Here is a 25,089-nt window from a genome sequence, read left to right on the forward strand (position 1 = left end):
AGCGACCCATCTGGCCCAGCGCTAGCAACCACTAGACTTTCATTTTTCTCTGATACTGTTGATTTTTGAGTAGCAGCACTTTTATAGGTGCCAACAGCGGTACCAGTATTGCTTTTGAATGCTAGCTTTGACCTCAGAACTGTTTTGTTACTTCATTTCACAAATCAGACAAACTAAAGCAAAACAACCCAGTTTGTGGCAGTATCATCAGCCAGGACCTGCTGCCCTTCAGAGATGCTGGTCAATATTTTGGCCTTGTGACTTGTGACCAATCTGCCTTCAGCAGCCACCCCTCTTGCTTATGAACCAGGCTAATTTTTGCCTGTCAGAAGGATGGAGCTTAATGGTCAGATTTGCTTTAAATCACTGGGTAAAATTCCCTGTCTAGGAGGTCAGACTACAGTTACAGTGCCTTCTAACCTAAAAACTCAATGAAATCTTTAGACTACATAACGACATGTCAAAACTGGATCATTTAAGCCATCTTCGGTATGTTTGGCTGCATCCGATGCTCTTCCATAGTATGAAATGAGGCCACTGTTATACACATAGTATTTGCAGACAAGGAGAAGCTTTCAGCCAGGACGAGTTATTAAGAGACTGCAATGATGCATTTCTCAGCCAGTGTGGAGGAATCCCTGCTGCAAACATGCCGAAACCAGGGGAGAAACAGGGTGGGAACCTCCCAGGGAAAGACACCTCAAAAGTCCCAGCACTGCCGTGCCTGTGCAAGGAGGTAGGGCAATAACTGCCCTGCAGCCCATGGTCAGAGCAGATTTTCTTTGTTCTGCATGCCTCTTCTTCTGCCCATGGGACCTCTGCAGTGCCTGCACAGGGTCCTTGTCACCCTGTCTCCAGCAAGCATTGGGACGCGCGTGTCCCCATGGCTCAGCCTCTTGCCAGGTGTGTGTCCATGTGTGCAAACGCTGCTGGGTGGCACAGGGCGAAGGAGATGGGGCTAATTCCTTCCTGAGACTCGCAGAGAATCGGCTTATAGCCCGAAGCTCTGATTACTCTTAACTTAGCCTGCATGATGGTAACCACATCCTGAAATTACCTGGCTTTTTTCAAAATCCAGGAGCTGGTTTGGACTCACCTGACCAACATGAGCAAATTCCAGCCCTGCTTTCATCCCCAGCGGCTCCAAGGGGTTGTGAGTCAGCACAGACCCAAGGCTGAAGTTGGGGGGAGAGGTTTGAACTCCAAAATGCAGCTGATGGGAAGTGCCTGGGTGTGATGCCCAGTCCCACCTGCCAGACGCGATGAAGCCCAGTGCAGAGCAGCACCGTCATCCCCTTTCCAGCTGCTGCGCTGGAGCTGAGTGCTCCAGCCAGACTCACCTGCTGGGATCCTGGCAGCTAACGTGCCTCTGAAACACTCAGCAAGAGATAGATGCTGTCAAGTAAAACACAGAGTGAGATGTTTGGATGATGGGATCAAACTGTGGATCCCACACATCTGTGGCGTGAGATGTGGCACCACACGCTCCCACCTGCTGCTGCTGTTCCCCATCTCCCACCACTGCCCGCCAAGCCCACCCCGCCTGGAAATTAAAGTGGGGAAATCAAAGTCCTTCTCCCCCGGCTCCTGCTGTGCCTCTCAGCCACTGACATTAACACTGAAATGGCTGACATTAGCTTTGAACGGATTTTAATAACCCCCTTGCGAGCCTGAATTACCCACCCAGCATGAGGTTCCGTGCGCATTTGGAGACCTGGCGATGATCTGGGGGCTGGATCAGCTCCTCAGGCTGTGGATGCAGGGCCAGACCCGCTCCAGGAGCTGTGGTGGCTTCAGCCAATGCAGCCCCTGGCAGGGGACCCTGGCAGCTGCCTGGCTCCTGGAGAGCCGCTGCTCCAGCAACCACCACCTGCAAGCATCCAGCCACCAGCGGGTCTGCAAGGGGCTTGGGAGCTTCCCAGCACTGGGGATGCTGGTGTGGGTGGCCACCTCCATGGGGTGTTTTCCCCGCTGGGGCTGGGTATGGGCTGCTGCAGGGTGGTGGGACTCCCCTGGTGCCATGAAGGAGGGTGGCTCTAGCCCCTATCAGCACGTGGCATGAAATAGCAGCTTGGGTTTAGCAGAGCCCTGTGAATGGAATGCTAAATGAGATCACTCCTGGCCCAGCTGAGACTCCGGACTAGTGTATGAAAATCTAGCAAGAAGATTAAAAGGTGCCCCCAGGCAGATGAGGGTATTTATTTCTTTCTTTGTGGCCGAGATGTGCGTGGCGTGGGAGTCACAGGGACGGTGACCTCCCCTGACCACCTGCACGTGGGCAGTGCCGTGTCCCCATGGGGGCTGATCCTGGCCAGAAAAGCTCCTTCTGGGAAGCTGGCGGACAGGTCCAGTTCCCCCTCCTGCGCTGGGCAAGGGCATCCTGCCCAGGCTGCAGGTTTGGCGTCTTCACTGCCAGCCCTGCAGCTCCTCCACAAAGGGAAAAGCCCACATTTTCCTCCTCTTTTACAAGAGGGAAAGCTAAGAAAGATTGTCAGGTGGTTCGCACTTCTTTTGGAAGATGAAGGGCCTGGAAACACGCTTTAAAGTTACTTTTCCTGAATTAAAGGCCCCAAGATCTGAGTGAGCGATGCAGCCCTCATGGCTGGTCATGAAATCTCAGCACCATTTGGGCAAAGAGTGATGGTTTCTAACTGCCATCAAAATCTACATGTATTTCCAGTATGGAAACAGGAATATCCACAGGGATATGGGTACCGGGCCACAGCTGGGGTGGGTCAGCAGCTTCTCCAAGTCAGGCTGTGAAATCATCAGGCACTTCAAAGAACCAGGGGCTGCAAACAACCCCTTAAAAAAAAGTCTGTGATAATGATTGAGTTATATTTAAGAGGCTCACTCGTATTAAGTAAATGCAAATAGTTTACATGGAAAATATTTCCCATTAAGCTCATTTCTACATAAAATGCTAACAGATTGAGATTATGACTCTAATGATTATTTTTATTGCTGGTTCGCATTTAAATGGCATAAATTTCCCCCTACTGTTCTCTCTTTGGGTTAAATCAATAAAACCTATTAAGAAGGTTCGTCTTCCTCAAAGATTCCTCCCTCTCTTCTTTCTGTCTCATCTCCACTGGTGCCCTTTTTATCCACCCACCACCAGTGATTTTTCAGAGCTGCCTCCACGATATTGGTGCTGAGGATTTGAAAATCCCCTTTGGCAGAGCAGAGTGAATCCGGTCTTTGCCGAGACGGGGGACTACAGAGGAACTCAAGTGCTCTTTCCTTCCTCAACTTGGGCCATAATTATCAGGAGATGCGGTTGGAGTCAGCTCTACTCTCAGCTTCCCCTTCGGAGAAGCTATACCTATCTGTATACCTATACCTCCTCAGCTATGGATGCTCTTGTCGTGCTCCTTCAGTGGCTGTGGCTCACCAAGCAGGTGCTGGATTTCTGTTTGGAGAGGATTTATCCTGGTATATACACAATGAAAGCCATTAAGACTCTGACCTTTAAATTGGGCTCCTTCCTGTTCATGTAGGGAGGAGGTGGGTTGAGTGCCCAAATCTTATTCATTTTAATGACAAATCCCTCACATGGAGGCTTGGAAATGCTCGGCTTTAATGCAATTCGCCTCCCTTTGCTGCAGCTTGGCTTTGCTGTGCAGGGGATGTCTCCGCTTCCCCTGCATAGTGACAGACCCTATAGATTTGCTCTGTAACTACTATGCCCAGGTACCGGCATGTATGAATTTATGAGCTTAGGGCAGTGCTAGCACAGGGATCTCCCATGCTCCTTAAATCAGTATCGCTGACCTTTCTTTCCTCCATTACTCTCAGCATCACTTTTTTTCTAGCTTAATTTGCATAGGTTTCATGTTATCCATGTTTTTGCTTTGTCCCTGTTATCCCATTACCCTGGATAATCAAAGTTGGCTGTAATAGAAACAGCAGAAACAATTTGCTTACCCTCCTATTACAAGATATTCCCTCTACTAAGTCTGAATACCTGCAGTTCTGTGGTAATGCTAATTAACTGTGCATACATATAGAAAGTAAAGCAAATGGCACCGGGATCCTTTGGGATAGTAGGGATTAAAGAAAGATAAGATATTATTCTCCTCTTTCTCTGTGCTTCAGTGTCCCTACCCTCAATGGAAATTGCTTTGCACTTTTAGAATAAAATGTAATACGGGGTGGTGGTGGGGAGTCACTGACAATGTAGAGAGGTGGGGTTGGAAGGAGCACATTTCCCTGCTAGTGAACCCACTCTGAAAGTAACGATCTTCCCCAATGTCTTGCTTCTGCAGCTATTCACAGAGTGGAGGGGGGGTAGGATGGGGCAGCTTTTACCCCGTGCTGGTGCCAAGGCCTCGGAGCCTAATGGTGCTGGGCAGGGTTGTACATGGGCGCTGGTTCTTTGGGGTTGCAGCTATCCCCCAGAGCTGGGCTCCAGCATCGTATGGGTGGAAAACCTCCTGTCCGGCCTCAAGGACTGGTTGAAATAGTGGCTGTAAATGTGAATGCCGATTGCAGCACAGGGTACCTGCTGTTGGAAAGTGTCTGTTGTATCCATTAGGATGCTCACGTATCCTTCCCGCATCTTGCGCAGCTGACACAGCAGCAGTTTCAGAGCAGGGGAAAGTCCTGGGGAAAATAAAGAAGATGATAATGAGAGAATGAAAACCATCAGGAGAGGGGAGATGCAGTGGCAGGACAGGTTGCTGGTACTGTCCCAGCCACCCCTCTTCACTTTGCACTGCACAGGGCCATGGGCTTTGGCTCACCACAGCCCATCCATAAGGTTATGTGGGGCAATCTCCCACCATTTGTGTGCAACATCCTCTGAAAGTCTCACATGAGGCTTTCTCCTGAGTATCAGCCAAATGAAGACACTTACGCAGCCAGGCACATGTGGAGGACTGTCAGAGCTCTCCATGCAGAAGAAATCCCACTCAAGTCTACCTGCCAGCTCCTCATCGAGCTTCCCAGCTCCTTTGCCAACAGCATGGACAGACACCCTCGGCACACCTCAGTGGAGCAGCTGGGACTGGCCCTGGAGCCACAAGCACAGACACACTCTGTCCCTGGGTCTGGGTCCCGTGCTACTACCACCCCCTGGGATGAAAGCTCCAAGAGGCTGGTTAGACAGCCCTAGCTCTCCCTCCGCCCCCAGAATTGTGAGGAAGCTGTTATTTATCTGCACTCTGATAATCACTGTACCTTTGATGCAATACTCATGTTTGGGATTTTACCACATCTCTCATCCTCCAGGTCTGTCAAGGAGCTTTACGCAGCCATGACTCAGAGAGAGGCGTCAGTGGAAAGAGTCTGTAGATACAGCCAGCAGCTGTCATGTGGAGGGTATAAATAATGTATATGCACGTATATATGCATGACCTATGAGCTCAGGACCTTTCCTTCCTGAATGGTACCAACTCCTTTAAAGGATCCCTGCATCATGCCATGGCTCTGGCCAAGCCAGAGAGCTCAGATGATTACACAGCTGTCCCCCACAGGTGTCTGAGGTGTATGGGGATGGGGAATAAAAGAGCTGGTAGAGGTGAGGGCTCAGTGCTGCAGGTCCCTCCTTACCTGCTTGGAACTATAACTCCTTCCTTGTCACTGAAACCTTTACTGCTTATCGCTCACCATCATCTCTGTGTGTGGTTTTAAGACTAAGTAACGAAGTGCCTTGCTCCACTCACAAGCCTTATGGTTGGTAAGATGCTTTGAAACTGTGCCCGTGCTATTTGTGCTTTAAAACAACTCAGGTGCAGGTTGTGGGTACAGGGAGCTGCAAAGGGCTTTGAAGGTGCTTGCGTGTTAGACAAAGAGATGTGCTGGTGCGGTCAGGGCCCCACTGGCTGCACACCGAGGGGCTGAACGGAGCCGTGCTGTGCCTTGCGCTGCAAAGATGCAGGTGTATCATCCCAGCAGAGAGCTCGGTCCTGAAATACCTGAGACTCAGCAGAAGTGGGGGGGCTCAGGCTGATGTCAGGCCCCAGATCAAGCCTTTTGTCTTCTTGCCAGTCATCTGAGGCATTTTGGTTCTGATCAGGCAGCGTAAGCTTTAATTGTAAGTGGGTTTAAAAATGAAAATACATGAGTTTGACTTATAGGAAGGGATGCTTTGGCTTGGAGGTGGGACAGCATATCACTATGGTCAGCTGGGAATTTCTTGTTGATTTTACATAGCTGAGGCAAAGGTTAACTTCCTATTAAATTCACTGAGACCATTCTTAATGATTTGACCCTTAAAATTAAAGATCTGGAGCTAAGTGGCTGGGCTACCAACTCTGCACAGCCTGCGCTGGTGGAGTTCAAGCAGCACGCTGAAATAGCCAGCAGCTTTTAACAATTGCACTCAGTGCTGTTCTGTCTCTTCAACTCCTGACATCATTTGGGGGAAAAAAAAAAGAGAAGGGTTGAATTCACAGGCTTTGTTTCCCTGCAGTTCAAAGGATACGGCAGCCTGGATTTTAATTGGCACCGAGTTCTCCCAACTGGTACCCGGGGCAGTCCTAAGACTTACACCCAGCCAGGCAGGTGGAGCAGCAGCCAAGGGGTGAAGGCTGTTTGAAGCACTGGGTGCCAGTCACCCATCTGCAGGTACTCAGAGGTCTCCTCACCAGTGTAGCACTGATCTGGGGACAGAGGAGTGTTGCTTCATTTCTGATCATTAATGCAATGGTGTCTTCTCTGGTTTCACTGATCTCTGTGCACAGTCCAGGGGGAGCCACATATTGGGTGGTTTGTGCTGGAGATCACAGCTCAGAGATAATGAAGCTGTTTTCTTACCCTTTGCGTTTCCTGACAGTGCCGCTCAGCCTGGTCTCACGCCTCTGCCCAGCGCTGGGTCTGGACCCGCAGGAGGCAGTGGGAGGCAGATGCTCTGCAAGCTGCCGGCAGCGTGGGCTGTGTGCCTCTATGGAGAGAAGCAGGAATAGCTCAGGCTGTGGTCACCCTCAGCTTAACCCCAACACCTTGCCCAAATGGAAGTCGTCAGCGCTGACATGCAAACCTGCTCTAGTGTGTGAAAAGTGGGAAGCTCCTGGGACCAAGGAGGGGGTGTCAGCGGGGGCTGTGAGCTCCTCCAGCAGCTGTGGGGTCAGTTTTGCTAGGGGAGCCCTGGGAGGTCAGGTCCCAGCCAGTGACAGTCCCCACCATCTGACAAGGGTCACTGGGAGGCTGTGGCGCTGTGCAGTGGTGCATGAAACACAGGCTTGTTTCAAGCGTAGGTGGGGTGGAGAGCAGAGTGACCCACTTCCATAAGCACAGTCATCTACCCCAACGGGGCCTGGGGCTATCGCATCCCTTCTTGGTTGAGATCTGACAACAGCATCTTTCCCAGCTCCCTTTTCCTCTGCCCAGGAGCAGGGAGGCTCTCTGGACAGCAGCTCCAGCTGAAGATTTAATTAATGCTTAGAATGGAGCCCACCTGCTCCTCTGCGAGTTCAGCATCACTCCCACCTTTCTAGTTGCCCACTTTCCGTGACCTTACCTCTTGCTTCCTGAGCTGGATCATGGCTTTGCATCCTGCAGGCTTCCTTGTCCCTCCGTCTTTCCTGTTCATCTGTGATTTGACCTTAGGAGATAGAGGTACCTGCTTTGCCCCAGGAGCCTTTGTCATTGCCACCAGTGCAGTCTCCATAAGTCCTGTGCAAGACAAAAACCTCAGCAGCGCGTTGTCAGCCCGCCTGTCCCAAGGCAAGCTGTAGCTATCAGTCCCAAAAGCCCAGCGGGGTGGATATAGTTATTGCTAGGAAGCTTTATATTTACCACAACCTTTATGACATTACAGCAAATGCATTTCAGAGCCCAAGAAGTGTAAAAATAAACTGCAAGGAAATAAAGACAGCTAATTAGCCAAAGGTTACTGCTGGGCTCTGTGACTGTCAGCTGTTTTGAAGTTCTCCTTCACACAGGGAGATGTGTGTGCAATGCTACTGCTCCTTTGAATAAATGTCTTGGTTTCCAGAGTGGCTTCATACCTGGATGTGACTAAACACATGTGAGGCCTGTCACAGCAAGCCTGGGCAGGATGCTTACGTCCTTTAACTGCACTTCTCCAGCGCTGAAGAGCATCTCATCTCCTGGAGTGGCTGACCAGTGTTGCACGACCTCCCAGCATCTCCTGCGTGGGGTGAGCTGCGAGGTGAGGAGAGGCCAGAGAGCTGCCTTTCCGCACAGTCAGCCCTCTGTCCTGGAGATGCTCCTTCCCCTCTGGCATCCCTGCCCTCTGCACTGCGGTCACAGTGGAGGAGATTGCTGGTCTTCCACCTCTGCCTCGGCTGAGGGCTGCACCGGTCATCCAGGGTTTGGATGGTGCATTGGGGTGCTGCTCCTTGGGGATGAGGAGTGCTGGAGCACATCCCCCAGCACATCACGGTCTCACCCTCTATGTCCATCATTCCTCAGTATCTGATATTTTCCTGAGGACAAGCATCTTGCATGGAGTTGCAGGTACACCAGTCATCACAAGAGGAAGGGGAGCAGGGGTCCTAGCTGGGCTGTGGGCTGAGAGAGGGGCACAACTGCCATGCCAAGAGAGGCTGAGCAGCTCACGACTGAGGCCTGGGTGGACTAATGTGCTGTGTCCAGAGGGGTGTTTTGTTTGTATTTGGGCAGCAGAACCCTGGAGCAGAGAAGGACCCCTGGGACTTTGTCCCTTCAGCGCAGCTGTCCCCCAGCCCTGAGCTGTGGGAGCTTCCTCTTCCCCTGCTCTGAACTGCTCTGCACAGGGACCAGAGAGTTTGGGCACAGTGACCTCACAGGTAACACCAGCATCATCTCTGCTGCTGTCTCCCTTCTCTCTGGTTTTCCTCTTTCCCTTGTTCTGCTTCTTTTGAGCTGCATTTCCCCCCTGGAAAACCCTCATGCAGCTCCTTCTTCCCTCTCTGCAGGTTTCTCCTCTTTCTCCCTTTCCTCCTGCTGCTTCACTCCCCTCCTGCTTGCCGCTTGTGCCGAGTGTCATGTGTTTGCTCGGCATCACTCCTCCTGGAACGTTAATTTGCTGCTCATTTCCTTACAGACTTTACACCACAAGTGCTTTGTGTGCATGTGTGTGTGTGATTCAATTAAACAAAACACAATAAAATCAGGGAAAACAGGGAGAGACACAGACAGACAGCAATTCCCTGCTCTCCGAGGGCTAAGCTTGTCTGCCTGTGAGCTCAGCCCCAGCATGGCTTTCTTGTGTTACCACATGGGTTTGCTTGTAGCAACCCTCTGGATCTCTTGCTTGGGGTTTCCATTCCTCCACCGGGACCCTGGGACAGCAGTTACTTCTGCTCCACTCTCAGGAGCTGAGGCTGTTCCATCAGATGAGATGTGAACCTTGAAGGAGCTGGCTGTTCACTTCAAGTAAGCCCTGAAATGCTGGGGCGTCTCCAAATGCTCAGCCTCCTCCAGTCCTCCTTTCCTTCTGCACGGCTCAGTCCCTGCAGCCTTTGAGAGCCTCCAAGCTTCCCCCTTCCGTCCTCCAAGCCAGCAACTCACCTGCTCCCTGTCCTGCCCTACCCATGTCCGTTGTCACCCTCCTGGCAGCAGATTTCCCCCTGCTAGGACCAAGCTTTCTCCTAAATCACGTTTTCTTTGCAGTGCAACCTGAAAAATAGCAGCCGTGCCATGATGGGGTTTGTTTCCTTGGCTGACTGGTGGGCTTCCCTCCTGCTGCCCTGTGCTCCCCTCTTCCATGCTCTGTTTTCTTTTCCCCTCTAATCCATTCACACTGTGAATGTATGCTTTCTTAGCATCCTTTGCTCCCAGTTGTCTCCCTGACAGGTTTCTCATCACTCCCCACGCAACCGGGTGTGGGTATCTCTCTCCTGGAGAGACTGTTTCTGCTCACTTGTCCCCGTCTGCCTCCCTGGCTCTGCAAATTTATTCTGTGAATCCAGCCTCTTCCCACGGGTGAGCCACTTGGCTGTAAATCTGATGGCTAAAATGGGTCAGTGTGAGTGGAAGGAGGTGGTCCCGAGAAGGGCAGAGGGAGATCAGGCACAAGAGGCCACCAATGCCAGATTACAGGGCGGGTGGGAGAGGAGAAGGCGAGGGCGATGTTCTTAAAAAGTGAAGATTGTATGGGTTTTTAAAATGCACATGAAATGTGATTAATGAAATCCTGGCACTCAATTCCCTCTCCTTTGGAAAAAATCCTGACAGCAGAAGTGACCCCCCCACCCCTTCCCAACAGCAGCCCCCGCCATGCGGAGCCTTCCCCGGGATGTGAGGGGTTGCATTGTGCCATCTCCACTGAGTTTAACGTCCCTCTGGGTATCCTGGCAGGGGCCTTGGGCTGCTGCAGGGGAATCATGCTGAGGAGGGCAAACTGATTAATGTGCTGGGGCTTGTGCCTGTTCAGCAGGGCAATTGCCCCTTGCTCAGATACCCACCAGCCACCCTCAGGGTGGGCTCCAGGAATGCTGCAGAGGGATGCTCCACGCTTTCAGCCTCTGTCCCTTCCAAGTAACATCAGAGCTCCTTCTTTTGCATCTGGAGGGCTCCTTCTAGTACCAAGGGGCTAGCCTTATCTCTGCCCGATCCAATGCTTATTTAAACGGTGGGAAGAGGCTCCCTATCCTCTGTGTCATGGCAATCCTGGTGGCTGTGAGATAACACTGTCCCTGACTCCTGTCTCTGGTGACTGCATGCCCAGCAGAGGCAGCATGGATGTTACAGCATGCCCCATCTTAGTTTTGGCTCCTGGCTTTCACGGGCCAAGACTGTCCTGTCGCTTAGCCCGTTGTGGATCTTCTTGCTGAACAAAGTCAAAAGTCGAGGGCAGCTTTCCTGATGTGCAAGCCCAGGCTTGGAGAAAGGAAGATGTGGAGCAGAGAACCAAGGGACTGTACACCTTCCTCCTGAGCTTGACCAACGCCTTCACATGGGGACCCATGGCCCCCACACTTTTTTCATCATGGACCGCATGCGTCCACAGCACAGGAATAAATTCTGATAACAGTTCTGCAGAATTTCCCGTGCATGCAGCCAATGCACCTGGAGCCATTCCCAGATGTCTCTCCTCATTAATGCCCCCTTAGCAATTTTCTGAGGACCAGCATCCATCCCCAGCATTAAAAACAGTCCCTTCCTCTTTGATTTATGGATATTAATCCATGCCAGCAGGCAAGCGGCATGACATGTGTACATAATATATTCATTATTAAATTGTTTTTGTACCTTTCCTTTCTCCTCCCTCCAAGGTTGCACCTTTCTTAGCTGCCTGTATCTTTTGAACTTGCACTCAGAAAGACAGCTTCCCACATGGAGAAGCCAGCAGCACTTGGTAGACTGACCTTACAAGTCCGTGCTTCCTCCCCTGCAGCCACACTCAGACTCTGGCAGCGAGAAGGACCATCTTAGCCCCATCTCCAAGGCATGGCTGCTCCAGCCCTGTGCTCGGGGTAACTGCTGGTGTGACCAGGGCTGTGGGACACTGTCAATCCCACGTCATTTGTTCTGATCATAACACAGGACAGGCCAATTGTATGAGCCTGCTGGCAGCCGTGCCTGAAACGGCGCCCAGGCAGAGATCCAGCACGTGTGAGTTTCTTCTGCAGTCACTCAGATGCTGGCTCTGCATCAGTACTGGGTAATGCTGTCCAGCCCTCGGATTCAGGGACTGAAACCCAGATAAGATAGTGTTAGCTCCACTGGCTCCAGTCTCCCACCGGCTCAAGCCACGCTCCTGGCTCTGGGTTGGTGGCCACCTTTGCACCCTGTTGGTGATTTCCATGGTGCCATGCTGTTCCCAAAGTATGTGGCAAACTGGATTTAGCAGCCAGCACTTGGCTTGTGGGCATTTCACCATACTATGGCCTGGGAAGAGAGGAAATAAAGATCTCAGGACCTTGGCATGGGGCTGCTTTCATTTTCCATTCCCATGTTTGTGCTGTATAAGAACTCAGCCTGCTCTGCGCCCCCCGGACAGCCCTTGGACTCCCTGTGGTGCCCAGGATGATGCTCCTGCAGGGCCACCACTCTTAAGTGCAACCTGCCTCAGGGGCAGCACCCTGCAGGAGTGATGGTTATCCCATTCCCATGCTTCGCTGCTGTGCACTCTCCCAGCCCTGGTACCTGGTGGCAATGCTCTTGCTGAGGTGCACCCCGCTCCCAATGGCAATTGCTGCAGACCCATCTCCCTGCATGTTCTGGTCAAGGAGTGGCAGGCAGGCAGTTTTGGGGATCCCATCCCTCTACTTCCAGGCTTTGCAGGGCTACCAGCACATCCATTGCCTATCTCTGGACCTTGTTATTGGCAGTGTGACAGCTCTGATGGGACAGCGAGGTGGAGTTAGCTATCTCCCCGTGATAATCCAAATCCAAGAAGTCCCTGCAGCTCATACACCTGCCCCCCATGGACCATACTGCTCAGCACAGTACCTTCACAGTGGCAGGTGCCCACTGTGGGCTCTGTGCACACCAGGGCCTCTCTGGAAATTGTGCTTTTCTTTTGCTTAATAGGAATTGAAAGACAAGCTTACCTGAATGGCTGTGCCCCTTGCAACACAGCCTGTCCCATCCCCACTCCTCAGCTACACCCAGGCTAATCCATGGGCTTCTGCAGACCTCCTGTCACCCTGCCATAAAACAGCAGTCAGAGGAAAAGAGAGCAATTAAAACCAGACAGCACCTCTCACGCTTTGCAGCCTGGCTTAGCTGGGTCTCCCCCACAGGACTTCCCTCTCTCTTGCCCACAGCCAAAGGGATTGTCCCTGCTTTGCACTGCCCACCCGATGCTCCCCATCCCTGCCACAGCTCTGTGCCTCCTGGGGCTCCCTGGGACAGAGAGGAGGGGAAGCAGCAGGACGTTAGCAACTTCAGGAGCTCAGGAGCAGCTTGAAAAATATTTGTGTTCTTTTCGTAAAAATGAATCTGTCCCAGTAGTAATAAGGCTGCTTTTGTTCAGCAGGCTCTTAGCAGTGATTATTGTTGTTTTTCAATTTAAAAACCAGATGGTCTCTTTATAATATATAGTATGTGGACTGAGACTTTTTTTGTTTTTCTTAACCCAGCCTTTAAAACTTGTTCTAAGTTCCACTACTGACAATCCAAGGAAGCAGAGAGGTATCTGTCACTTGCAGACCCCACGAATGAAATGATAAGCAAAACACGGTTAATGGAGCAAGGCTACAGCAATGCTTTGGGGAACTCATGGAAGATGCCAGGTGGGAAAGGCTGTAGCTGGAAGTGCTTTTGGTGGTGTTGGAAGGGCTCTGGACACAGGTGCAGAGCCCTTGGGCTATCTATGGCCACACTGCTGTCTCTCTTCTCTCTTCTCCAAAGAGGAGCTGATCAGAGCTGACATCAGCACCATCCACAGTGCTCTCAGCACAGAGACCAGGAGAAAAGCCAAACTCCAGTCTCTGGCCTGGCACTGGCTGCAAGTTGGCGAAGACCTCTGAAAAGTAGCTAGTGCCCATGGGCACCGAGGTGATGGTGAAAAGGACAGTGGTCCCAGGGGTACATTAAGGGATCCATCAGAGGACTGCCATGGGTTCTGGCCTGGTCTGACAAACTCTTGCATATGTAATATGAACACCTCTACATGCTTTGGGTGCTGGCTTGGCATGGCACCTTCCAGTCTGACAGCGTGGATTGCTCTGGCGTGCCAGCCCTGAGTGCTAGTCAGCTGCAGGGCTTGCTTTGATTTGCCATTGCAAGACATTTGGAGCATCCCAGCCAAAGATGCTTTAGCACAGAAATGTCATAAGAAGCAGGCACCAGACAGCTTGTAGCAGTGTTGAAGGTGCTGCTTTGGGTGCTGTTGAATTTTCCCATGTAGGGCATGGGCGGCTTTGGCACGTTGGTGCATTGCTTTCTATGCACAGTCCAGCATCACCACCAGGACTGAACAGGAGGGAAAATTCACACTTGCATGTGAATGAACCAGTCACTGTTGGCCAACTTGCAGCTCATCTGTTGACCAAAGAAGCTGCCTGTGGCAGACTTTGCTATAGACAGGTCTTCTGCAGGCCAGGTTGCCTTGAGTTCACAGCCAAGCTGGAGCCCACGGCTCTGCTGCCTCTGCCATGCTGAGGCTGCCATTTGTTCTCCTTACTGCAGCTTATCTGATAGTGTTTCTGTCTCCATTTCTCTACACAACCCCATTTACTGCCACCGTTTAGTTATTTTCTTAATTAAATATAGATTATGGCACTGGGAATAAGACATTATGACTTATTCATAAGCTACTTAGATTTTAAAGTGTGTGCAGATCGGGGCTCATCACACGTGTATGTCTGCATCATTACCATGTCAAGGACCAAGGTGAGCCCCTATGGCTGCCAGAGCTTCACCTGAACCTTGCTCTTCTCTCCCCATGGTCTCCACACCCAGAGGAGCTCTCCCATCTCTCCCTTGCTGTCCTTTTACCAGTAGAGGCTTGCCAGCCTTTTCCCAAGGAAACTATTTTCACTGCCATCTCTCAAGCTGCTCCAGCTTCTCCATTATGCCTCTGCTTTGCCCCCTCCCCAGGTTTGTTTGCATCTCTCTTTCCTAAGGCTTTCCCCAGCCTTCCTGCTATGCCTGCAGGTGAAGCTCAGCTGTTTCCCCAGCTCCCTGTGGAAGAATGGGGACTTAGCAGGAGGCAGTTCTGCAGGAGGTGTTTTTTTTGCAAAGTTTTCTAGGAAATTCCTGGGTAATTGTTGCCTGAATGTCAGCTTGCCCTAGGGGGCAGGAGGAGGAGACAGGGGAAGGTGCTGCTGGCAAGCTCATGGGAGAAGCAAAGGGAGAAAAGTGCCATGGGAGAATAGGTGTAGGTCCATAAGGCTCCTCCAAAGCCTTGTGCTTCTGCTCCTTCCACCCTGGGACAAGCAGTGGCTCAAGCCTCTTTCTCTGCCTTAAACAGGGGAGCACTCAACCTTTGGGCAACAATAATAACAACAAAACCATCTGACCTGATTTGTACACACCAGGGTGGATTTCTGTCTTCGTCACAGTCCAGCTTTTGTTGTCCCCAAATAGTGCCATCAATGTCTGATGCTGCAGGGCTTCTCCTGGTCTGCTGGCGAGCCCCCAGGTGGGAACAGGGCAGCTCATCATGCGCTGGCCTAAAAAGAAAGAGGGAGCATTAAATCCCTGTTTTCATCTCCCCTCCAACCCCCCGGCTCCAGGGCTGACCTTGGGGCTGCAGCAGGGTCCCAGCATCTCTCAGCAGGTATCCTTGCTCTCACCCTCAGGGGGACCCGTTAACATTTCCATCATATTCTGTCACCTTCTGTCATTTCTGCACCTTGCCTGGCTGAGATGGCAGCATGGGGCCATTTCTGTGTGGGCCAGCCTGCCACCTCCATCCTCCACTGTCCCCATGCCATGTGGTTCTTTCCGACTATTTTAAGGACTAATGCAAAGTCCTGGCTTGGTAGCCCTGAGGACTAAAGACCTTTTGTCAACAGAGTAGACACAAGACAAGCTGCTGCAAGATTCCTCAGAGAAAAATGATCTTGATAAATTGGAGAAATGGCCCAAAATCAATACACTGAAATTCAATAAAGTCAAGTGCAAAGTGTTTCACTTAGGAAGGCAATATCAAAATCGCAGATATAAGAGGAGGAAGAACTGGCAAGCCAGCAGGAGAGCGGCCAAGGCTGGAGCAGCAGAGTAGCCCTAAAACTCAGCAGCAGGCAATAACCTGATGCTTTAGGAAGGGAAAGAAAAGGCACATCTTGCCCGCAGATGTAGTAACAGTTTCAGATGGAAGACAGCGAGGTAATTTATTTGGCTTTGTTTAGTGGCAGCGAGGCATCAGCCGGAGATATATTTCTCCAGTTTTCGGCATCAGACTTTAAGAGATTCAGACAAATTGAGGGGGTTTGGAGAGTTTGGAAAACATGTCCTGGGAAGATAGACTGAAGGAGCTGGTTTGGGGCCCAAGGATAGAGATGACTGAAGGTGAGGGGATGCGTAGCATTCATCCAGCGTGCAGTTATAAAAATGACAGTCATCAATTGGTTGAGGGTTGGACAAGCTGTAATAGGTTTAAACTGCAGCCAAGAGGCCTCGGGTTAAATGCTCAGGAGAAGCTTCCTAAAAGCAAGGTTGGCTGAGAGCTGGTGCAGGCTGTAAAGGGTCTGTGGGAGCCCTGTCCCCTGGAGGGCTTCCAAAACCAAATGAAGAAGCATCTGTCCCACTTTCTCCCACACCGCAGGGATGAGGTTTCACCAGCACCCCAAGCAGGATTAGCCATGTTCTTGGGATTACCAGGCTCAGACAAGCAATTTGCTTCCTGTTGTTTCATGTCCTCTTACCAGCCATACCAGGTCTTGGCCAACCTCCCGGGGCCCACAGGGGTTACATCCCCAGTGTCCCAAGTTCATACCACCCACCCAGGGTCCTGCTGGCTGTGTCCCTCACATACCTGGGCAAGATGCTCCCAGCCACACTTCTGCTCCGAGTTTCTTCTGCTGTCAAACCACAATTTCATTTCTGTCCATCGTGGAGATATCTAAAGAGCCTATTCAGGGTCTAAGACTGGGGAAGAAGATGGAGACAAGCATGGCTTTGCAGTGAGCAAATTACCAGGTTGAGTTGTTCCTGTATCTTACAGTACCATCTGAGAAGGGTCTGCACCACCCACCCCTCCGATGTCTCTGCAGTGACTCCATGCCTGATCATGCCGAAACCTTTAGGGTTTGGCTAGCATGACCAGGGGCACCAGGGTACATCTACACACACATTCAAATTCATCCACTCCTCTATTTGCCTTACCACAGGCTGGAAAAGACAATAAAAGAAACCAGAGACTAAAATGGCGAAGCCAGGTGTCTCCAAGGTTGCTTTGCTGTTTGGACCAGCCCCGCTGACTTTGTTTTCAGTAATTTGGTGGCTAGCTGCAGCCCTCCTCCAGATCAATCCTTCTCAATTGCATTTTTTTACCATAATTAATATTTGCTGCATAATTACATTGATTTTTTTATGTACTCTGAGAGATGAGGGGAATTCATAGCCTGAACGCCTGAGTGAGGGAGGGGGTGTGATGCTGAAGCTCACTGTGCTGACGGGGAGAGCAGCAGGGGCTGCACTGGAGATGTGCAAGGAGGAGATCTGCTCAAATACCCCCTGTTACATGGAGGGTGTTACTAAGCTGCAGTGACAAAGGGCTGGACATGGAAATGTTTCCATTATTCCCTGGCCAAACCATTCTGCTGGCCCCTGCTTTCTACCCGCCAGCCCTGGTGAAGCCCAGAGAAGGCTGGTTGTCTGCTGCCCTGGCAGCCCTTTTTCCACTACTGAGCTCAGCAGGGAACAGGATTTTATTTATTTACCAAGTCACAGCGGGAAGAGGGATTTCAGAGCAGCCTGAGCTTCCCAGAGCTGTGAGGAGTGGATAAAACCTCCTCCAGCTTTGTGCAGGGAGGCTCTTGCAAGTAAGAAACCTCAGCCTGGGCACAGCCGGAGCTGTGGCCCCACTGCCCCCCACTCGCTCACGCTACCACCAGCTCTGCTGTGAGCTGTAAGCCTCCCAGGCTGCTTTCTGAACAGGCAAACTGCTACAGCCAGCACCAGCAAGCCCCAGGAGATGCTGCAAGGAGGCAGCTTTTGTTAGGAGCTGCCTCAGCACTCAAGGCTGACAAAACCATGAGGATTTGGGTGGCAACACCAGCAATGAGCTTAAGGATCCTCTTACTCATGGTAAAAATTACCTGGGCAGTGCTGGGGCACCAGACCTCATGATGATGGAGAAGGATTCTGGGCTTTCGGCCATCCAGGGGTACCTGCTGCCTTCTGCATTTGTTGTGGCAAGGTTCACAGCTCCCAGGCTTGCGATGCCAGTGCTGCAGCAGCTCCCCGTGCTTCGTGCAGCAGCACGAGTGGTGACACCTCCCAGCCTGCAGCTGGGATGCTGCAAACATGCAAATGTTTGTTAGAGCACGAGTGCGCATGGCGGGCCCCCGCAGCTGTCACAGAGCTGCTGTGTAAATGGCAGAAGGGCAGTTTATATTCCTGTTGCCAACAGCCCCCCTGGGCTCAGCAAATACCAGAGCAGTAAGTCACTGCCGGTGGCACGGGAAGGGCTGGTGTGGCGTGGGGGGGTGAGCCTTGCCCGTGCCCTCATCAGGAAGCAGGCACCTCCTGGGCTAGAGCTGGGGGCAGCCACCAGCTGGGGACCTGGCAAGGACTGGGGTGCAAACACAGCCCACAGTGCTGTCCCCTCTGCACATCCTCTGGCCGTAACACCAGAGTTCAGTCGGCAGCCCAGCTCTCCGTGTGCGTGCCAGCAGGCATTTCTTCATACTTCTACAGAAAAGGCATTACAAACTCATCACCTGCTCATCTCCAAGCTTTCCCCTTGTAAGAAGGGATGTTTCTCGTATTTCTTTCACAGCATCTTACTGTGCATCACCTGTTAATTACGTGCCCTCCAAGGATCATACTTGCCTGAGCAGTTCAGAGGAGGCCACGTAGCACTGGCTCAGCGTTGCCCAGATGAGAACGCTGTGACAATCACTGCTGAAAAGCAGCCTTGTCACACACAGGTGTTATTAAGCAGCCACAGATGTTATACATTTTTCAATTAAAACCCCATAAATTAAAAAAAATAATGAGGCGAGCACTCCACTCAGCAGAGACAAAGAGGCAAGCCATCAGCAGCATTGTGCTGGGCACACTTGCCGCTCTGGGCGGCAAAACGCTCAGCTGGCCAAACAATGCGGTGGCCAAACATCTGTGGGGACTTTGTGTTACAGCACTGGTGTGAGGAACATTTGATGTCTGCATTGGCGAGGGGCCGTCAGTCCTGTTGGCCCCCCTCTTCCTGGCTGGCATGGGGGAGAGATAGGACCAGTCCTGGAGCTGTGGCTGTTGGCGGCCTCTCCTCGCATTTGGGTGGATGTTGCAGGAATTGGAAATTAGCCCTTTAAGTAGGCTGTGAACCCACTGATACAACAAAAAGTTTTGTCTTCAGGGTTTGAGAGCTGCGGTGCATGGAGGTGGCTCTCTTCTGTGTTGTGTGCGTGCCCTAAATGCAATTATTTGGCTCCTACCATGTCTGATATTATTATTGTTCTTGCTATCTTTGGTACTTTTATGGCCCCATCACCATAGTAACTGAGCATCTCAAAACCCTGTGAGGAGAGAATAACATTATTCCCATTGTAGAGTTGGGGGAAGTGAACAACAGCAAGGCGCAGAGCTGGAGATGCAGGAGGACTTGGACAAGTCCGTCCATGGCCAGGGACTTGGGGGTCATACTGCTGCTACTTCTAATTTTAAGCAGTCACTAACTTTACCTGGGCAGCCTTGGGCCATGTTTCCATCCCACTTCTCTTCCTCCTGTCTTGAGTTAGCTAAATAACAGCCTCCTACCTGGAGCTGCTCCCTCCTGGGCTCTCTCTTGCTGCCCCCTGCCCTGTGGACCACCAGCAGCCTGGCACTGCCCAAGGCAGGGGAAGTGTTGGTTTGCTCTGCTGAAGATCCTTCATTTTGCACAGCTATTTGAATGCATCTCAGGCCTGCCCGTGCTCAAACACGTCTTTAAATATTGAATGAAAAATGGAGTAGCATCAGAGCGAGACATGTCAGGGTTTTTTTCATCCCTGACCTATTCCAGACTAATTTCCACCCTGGGGGTTTAGACGTTTTTCTTGAGAGACAGCTGATAGAGATTCAGAAAGGGATGTGAAACAGTCTTCTGCAGCACAAGCAAATGATTCCACAGGTAGAGGTAAGCCAACGCAGTGGCCAAAAGCCCAACCTGGATGGCCACCTACCTGCCTCTGGCCAGGCTGTTCTCCCCTTCCTGGGCACCTTCTCCTGGCAGGATGAGGCTGCTCCCTCCCCAGCTTCCTGCACCAGCAGCTCCTGGCTTGTGGCATTGCCATCACGTTCCCCGACATGCCGGCTCCTCGCTGCCTTCCCTGCCTCGGCTCATTCTGGAATAAAACAATCTTCAATTATTCCTCTCCCTTTTTTCCCCCTTTTGTGCAATATATCATTTTTTAATTAAAAAAATGCCTCGTGGAAGTGTAGCGGGCTATTAAATGTTTTGGTCCATAATTAACATCAAACCCCTGACTTAAAATCTTTACGGATTGAATGAGCTCCATTAGCTGCTACATGAATAACACCGCGCAACTCTCGGAGGCCTATGGGGTTCAAATCACCCTTTTGCCCCTGAGAAGGGGAAAATAAGAGGAGGGTCCTCGCTGGGGACTCACTGCTTCTCTCCTTGCAGCCACTGCACTGTGGACCACCCTGAGGCCGGCAACCCCCCCACCTTGCACCCGGTGCTTCTCCCTGGGTATCACAGCCCTGTGACAGTCAGGAATCCCATCACTTTGCACAGGGGAAGGCAGGATGTGACCCTGGAGGGAAGTTATCTCCCTGCACAAATCACTCCCTGGCAAACAGAGCAGCAGCGGCGCGAGTGGCAGGGTGAAGATAATGCTATCTCTCGCAGGGATCGGCACGGTGGCGGTGAACCCCCATCGGCAAATGACAGGCACGGCTGATGGAGTGCTCTCGCAAGAAGGCGGCAGCAGGCATGAGTTACTGGGGACCTGCAGCATGTTTCCCACCCTCCTTCCCAGCTCCCAAGGGAAGGACAGGAGCTGGCAGGTTGCCTTGTGGTTTTATGCTCGTGCCGGCGGGTTGGAGGCAAACCCCACGCATAGAGGAGAAGACAGCAGGGTCCCGTGTGTTGTCTCTGTGGCACAAACCCACCAAGCACCACGTTTCGGCTTGTGTTAGAGGTGGCCCCAAATCGCTGCCTAGTGCAGGCTGGTCCCCACCTCCAGCCCGGGGGGAGGGTGCCCAACGTGCAGGTTTGGGGCTGCTCCACTTCAACAGGTCATTGATCATCGTTACTGTTGCATGTCCCAGGAACATGCTTGCTGCCTTCTCCAGAGGACTTGGGGGTTGAGGAGGTTTGAATCCCCTGATGATTCTCAGCATTTGCTAAGATAAATTCATAGCATTTCATACCCCAGGATCACTGTCTGGCGTTGGCCCTCAGCAGTGACACATCTGTTGGGGCTGCTGGCAAATTTCAAGCGTTCCTATCCATACTTTAATGGTGGAAATAACATTGGAGCTGAAGTACTGGTCTTCGATACTGCTGGATTATGGATGACCAGCTCTTGTTTGCACTGATGAATGCAGCTGCCACCTTGCCAGTTGATGGTATTATTCCTTCTAGGCATCTCCACTGGCATGTTGACTATGACATCAGACACAAATTGACTCACTTCTGTATTCTTGGCTTTCTGAACGAAGCTGGAGTTAGGAGGTGCTGGTGTTCTCGTTAGGTTTCTGCTGTGTACTTAGCTATCAGCCTGCTCCTGCTAAGCAGCTCTGGACTGTCTTTTGGGCTTTGTTTGTACATGGCATGAGCTGTCAATTCAAAAAGTCATATTTCATAGCCCGGCAGTCACTCAAACGCCTCATAACAGTGAGGACATCAGAAGCAGACACTCTCCAGGGTATGAGAAGATGGTCAACTTCCAGCACTCTTCTGTTTTTCCCTTGAGCCTAAAATGATTTTTTCCTTGAAATAAAGGAATCTTGGTCCACCCGGGACAGGATCCCACTGCAGTCCCCCCATGCTACATTGGCAGGACAGCTTGGCCATCCTCCATGACCCATCTCCACCCAGCTCCAGCTCTTGGATGAGGATGAGAGCCTGAGGATGAAGGCTAGGCTCTAGTGCTGTGGAGGAGACACTGATCTGCCAGGCAAGAGCTGCTTGGGGCAGCACTGCCCTGTGAACACGAACAAACAAGATATGCTGCCATCGTGTCCAGAAGCCAAGCTGCGCCACAGGCACAACAACTAAGGCGATCACAACACAGGAAAAGAAAGGCAGAAGCAGGCTTAGCACTGTGGGCTGTGTTAAAATGAGTCCAAGTCCCAGTATGCCCCCGCTGTGTGGGAGGGAGCTGGGACAATCTTTCCTTGGGCAGAGCTTGCCTGTCCCAGAGCATCCTGGGGGGAATCAGAGTGATATTTTAATAAGCTAAGTATTAGTTGCATCCCCACTCCTGTCTTTGAGACTGATGCTGGGTAGTGAGGCTGAAAATTAATTGCTTGCAGAGTTTTAATTTTTTTTCATTATTTCTTCCTTTTTCTTCTTTTTTTTTTTTTTTAATATATTTTCATCTCAGCTGTATTAAACTTTAAGTCAACAGAATATGGGGTGCACAGCAGGAAGTCTTCCAGCTCCCTTCTGCTCTCCTCCACTTGACCAGCCCCAGCCCTGCAATTCAGCAGCAAGGTTTGCTGCACATAGCCAAGAGCCTGTGGAGAAAAAAAAACCAAACCAGCGAGAGCCCAGTTGCTGCTGCTTTGTTTTCAGTTCTGCCCAGGAGTGGTATAAACTCCAACAGGCACTGCTTCAATCAAGCTAGCTTCTGCTGAGTCAGCTCTATTTAAAACTTGGCCTTTCCAAAAGACTGCAACTCTCAGAAAGCCTGGCCAAGATTTTATGGGTAAATATAAAATTAATTAGGAGGCAGGTTTTAAAATAAAGGATTGCTCTTGGAATCCAGGGGAAATAACAATTTCTCATGAGAATGCAGAATCTCTTAACCTTTAGCCCATAGGTGCATGTTTAGCAGCATGGCAGAGGCGCTGCTGAGTGGAAGTGGATTGAGCTGCTCGTGGACATCCTGGTGGATGCTCCATGCTCACTGCTGGCACACTGGCTGCTGCCCAGCCGGGACACACCTGGGTTGGAAGGAGCCCTTTTGTGTTTTCTTTTTGCCTCTCAGGTAGCAACAATCGTCTGAGCTGGCTGAAAAACATCTCAAGGCAGGTCTATTCACTCAGAAACTGGTGATTCAGTTCCACCTAATTGTTTGGAGGGGAGAGATTGATTTCATTGATGTTTTCAGCAAGGACATTATCAAACAGGTTTCATTTGGATGGTGTCATTTCAGTTTGCCCGTGCAGAGTGGCTGGGATGCCTCACTTTGTGTTGCAATAGAGTGGCTGGAAGAGATGAGGCGGGGAGGGGATATCCATTTGGAAGAATTTCTTTGCTGCAAGAAAAATAACCCAAAATTTTGTGTCCCCAGTCTGCCACAAAATCAGATTTTCCTATCAAAAAGTGAGGTGCCTGGGAGTTAGCCAGCCCGCTGCAGCAATTGCTGTGGGACAGTGTCGCTTTGGACCATCCAGAGCAGCAGGCATCACATTGAAGGCACCACAGGGACATGGAGAGGGTGCAGTCCTGCCCCAGCACATCACCCCCCCATGGATGTTTTCCAACCTGCCCCCAAACAGCGTTCGTGTGTTTGTAGTGACAGAGCCCCTCCACCTCCCAGGTAACTCACTGCCATGCTCCACGAGCTGTTTTTGTCCTGATGTCTAACCTGATTTCTCTTGCTGTAATTTAAGCCGATTATTTCTTGTCCTGTCCACTATGGACATAAAGAACAGATTATTCTCTTCCCCGTGGCAGCAGCCTTTTAAGCACTTGAAGACTGTTATCACATCTCTTCTTCCATCATCTCTTTTAGGCTAAATAACCCAGTTCTTTCAATCTTTCTTTGTAGGTCATGTCTTGTAGACCTCTGATCATTCTGTTTCCTCCGCGCTGCCTGCAGCAGTGCCACCTCCTTTTTGATACAAGCTGCCAGTACCAGAATCTACTCCAGCATAGACCTCACCAGCCATGAATGAACAAGAAAGATGATTTTGTGAGTCTTTAGGCCACAATGCAGCTTGTATATCCCAGGGCACTGTCTGCCTCTTGATGCAACACTGATACCTCATGTTCAGCTCATGACCCGCTATAATTTGTAGACTTTTTTCCAGAGAACTGCTGCTGATTGTTTTGTAGGCTTGGTGTTTCCCAAGAGGTTCTGAAGTGAACAGCAAAAGGCAGGAATGAAGTATCCTGAAGGAAGGTTGTGTTCTCTTGTACTTGTTGATCTCGTCCAGGTCCTGATTTTGGTGTGTTCATGCATTCGAAGTACACTTTTGGTCAGGCTTTTGACTAGACTGTGCAATATCTAGGTTGGGTGCTATTCAGTCCATGCTGAAGGTGCTTTACTGATGATCCTTTAAGTTTCTGGCTCCCATTCCCTCGTAATTTCTAGTGCTTTATCTCTTTCATGCATGTTCTTTCACGGTCTAAGTTAACACTGGATAATCAGCATTTTATGCAAAAAAGATGAGATTTTTAATTTTCTGCACTCCACAGGGCACTGAAAAGCAGACCAGAATGGCCTGTCCCCACCCCCCAGAAGCTATGTTTAGAGTGAGCTGGGCTTTTTTCCATTACTTGATTATTTTCCTTAGAAACTAGAGGTTTCTGTTCAGAAAGGCTCACTAGTGGAAACCTGAAGGTGGTCCCTGGGGCTCAGACCTATAGGGACTCAGTGCAAGGACTCCATACAGTCCCAGGGAAGCACTTCCACCACCTAGCCATAGCATCAGCCTTTTGCTCCCCATGAACATTTAAATCACTGATGCAATGTGGAAAAGCCCAAGCCCCAGAGATGGGGCAGGACCAATTCTGCTGCTCAATGAGGCAAGGGGAGAAAGAGGAGAAGGAAACCCCCATGCTCCAGGTGAGCCTCTGAGCCTGGGCTAGAGACAACCTGTCAGCAGACCTATCTGATTGCCTGTCCTCCTCCCCCGGGGCTAACTCAGCATCAGCTATATTCTCCTGCAGGCAGCAGCATTGGAAATCCCAGTTATGGGAAAGGTCTCGAGGGGAGAGAAATGCAGGTCACTGCTGGGACAGACTCTCCAGGCAAGGGCGCGCACGCAAAGGTACTTGGGTTGTGATAGTAATTAATGTGGACATCTCTAGTAATGGCAGAGCGGGTGCTTCGAGTAAGTGCACGGAGGCAGGAAATGAACCCCATCAATTTTTAAGACGTCAGCTGTTTCATGAGGCAGCTGCAGAGAGAGGAACGGCTGGACCTTGGCATGTTAGGCAGCCCCCTCCACAGCCCGCAGCTGGATGCAAACCCGCGCCTCCCGTGCCATGAGATGGACCTGCCCAGCTTCCTGCAGGGAGAGGGCCCTGGAAAGCTGTAAATGGTCCCCATTCAGGGAGAGTGTTAGCAAGACTGTGGGTGATGGTGGGATATGAGGGTCTCTGTTGCTGGCTGCAGCTATTCAGTCCATGCTTGCAACGGGTCCCAATTCAGCAAAGCACATTTGACTGCAGGTGAG

General features: G+C 51.1%; 1 protein-coding gene across 6 annotated transcripts in view; it reads left to right on the top strand.

The window, feature by feature from the left end:
• Positions 1 to 25,089, top strand: part of ELFN1 (extracellular leucine rich repeat and fibronectin type III domain containing 1) — a 108,626-nt gene that overhangs the window by 62,603 nt on the left and 20,934 nt on the right. The window contains exon 4 of one of the 6 annotated variants that reach the window (XR_008747553.1): positions 6,779 to 7,130. The exons of 4 other annotated variants lie outside the window; for them this stretch is intronic. The gene's annotated coding sequence lies outside the window, so the exon portion shown is untranslated. Of the gene's footprint in view, positions 1 to 1,078; positions 3,000 to 6,778; positions 7,131 to 25,089 lie in introns of those variants that run through there. One more of the 6 variants, XR_008747552.1, reaches the window with a different exon arrangement.

The sequence above is a fragment of the Falco peregrinus genome, chromosome 5, assembly GCF_023634155.1.
Source record: "Falco peregrinus isolate bFalPer1 chromosome 5, bFalPer1.pri, whole genome shotgun sequence".
NCBI classification, from domain to species: domain Eukaryota; kingdom Metazoa; phylum Chordata; class Aves; order Falconiformes; family Falconidae; genus Falco; species Falco peregrinus.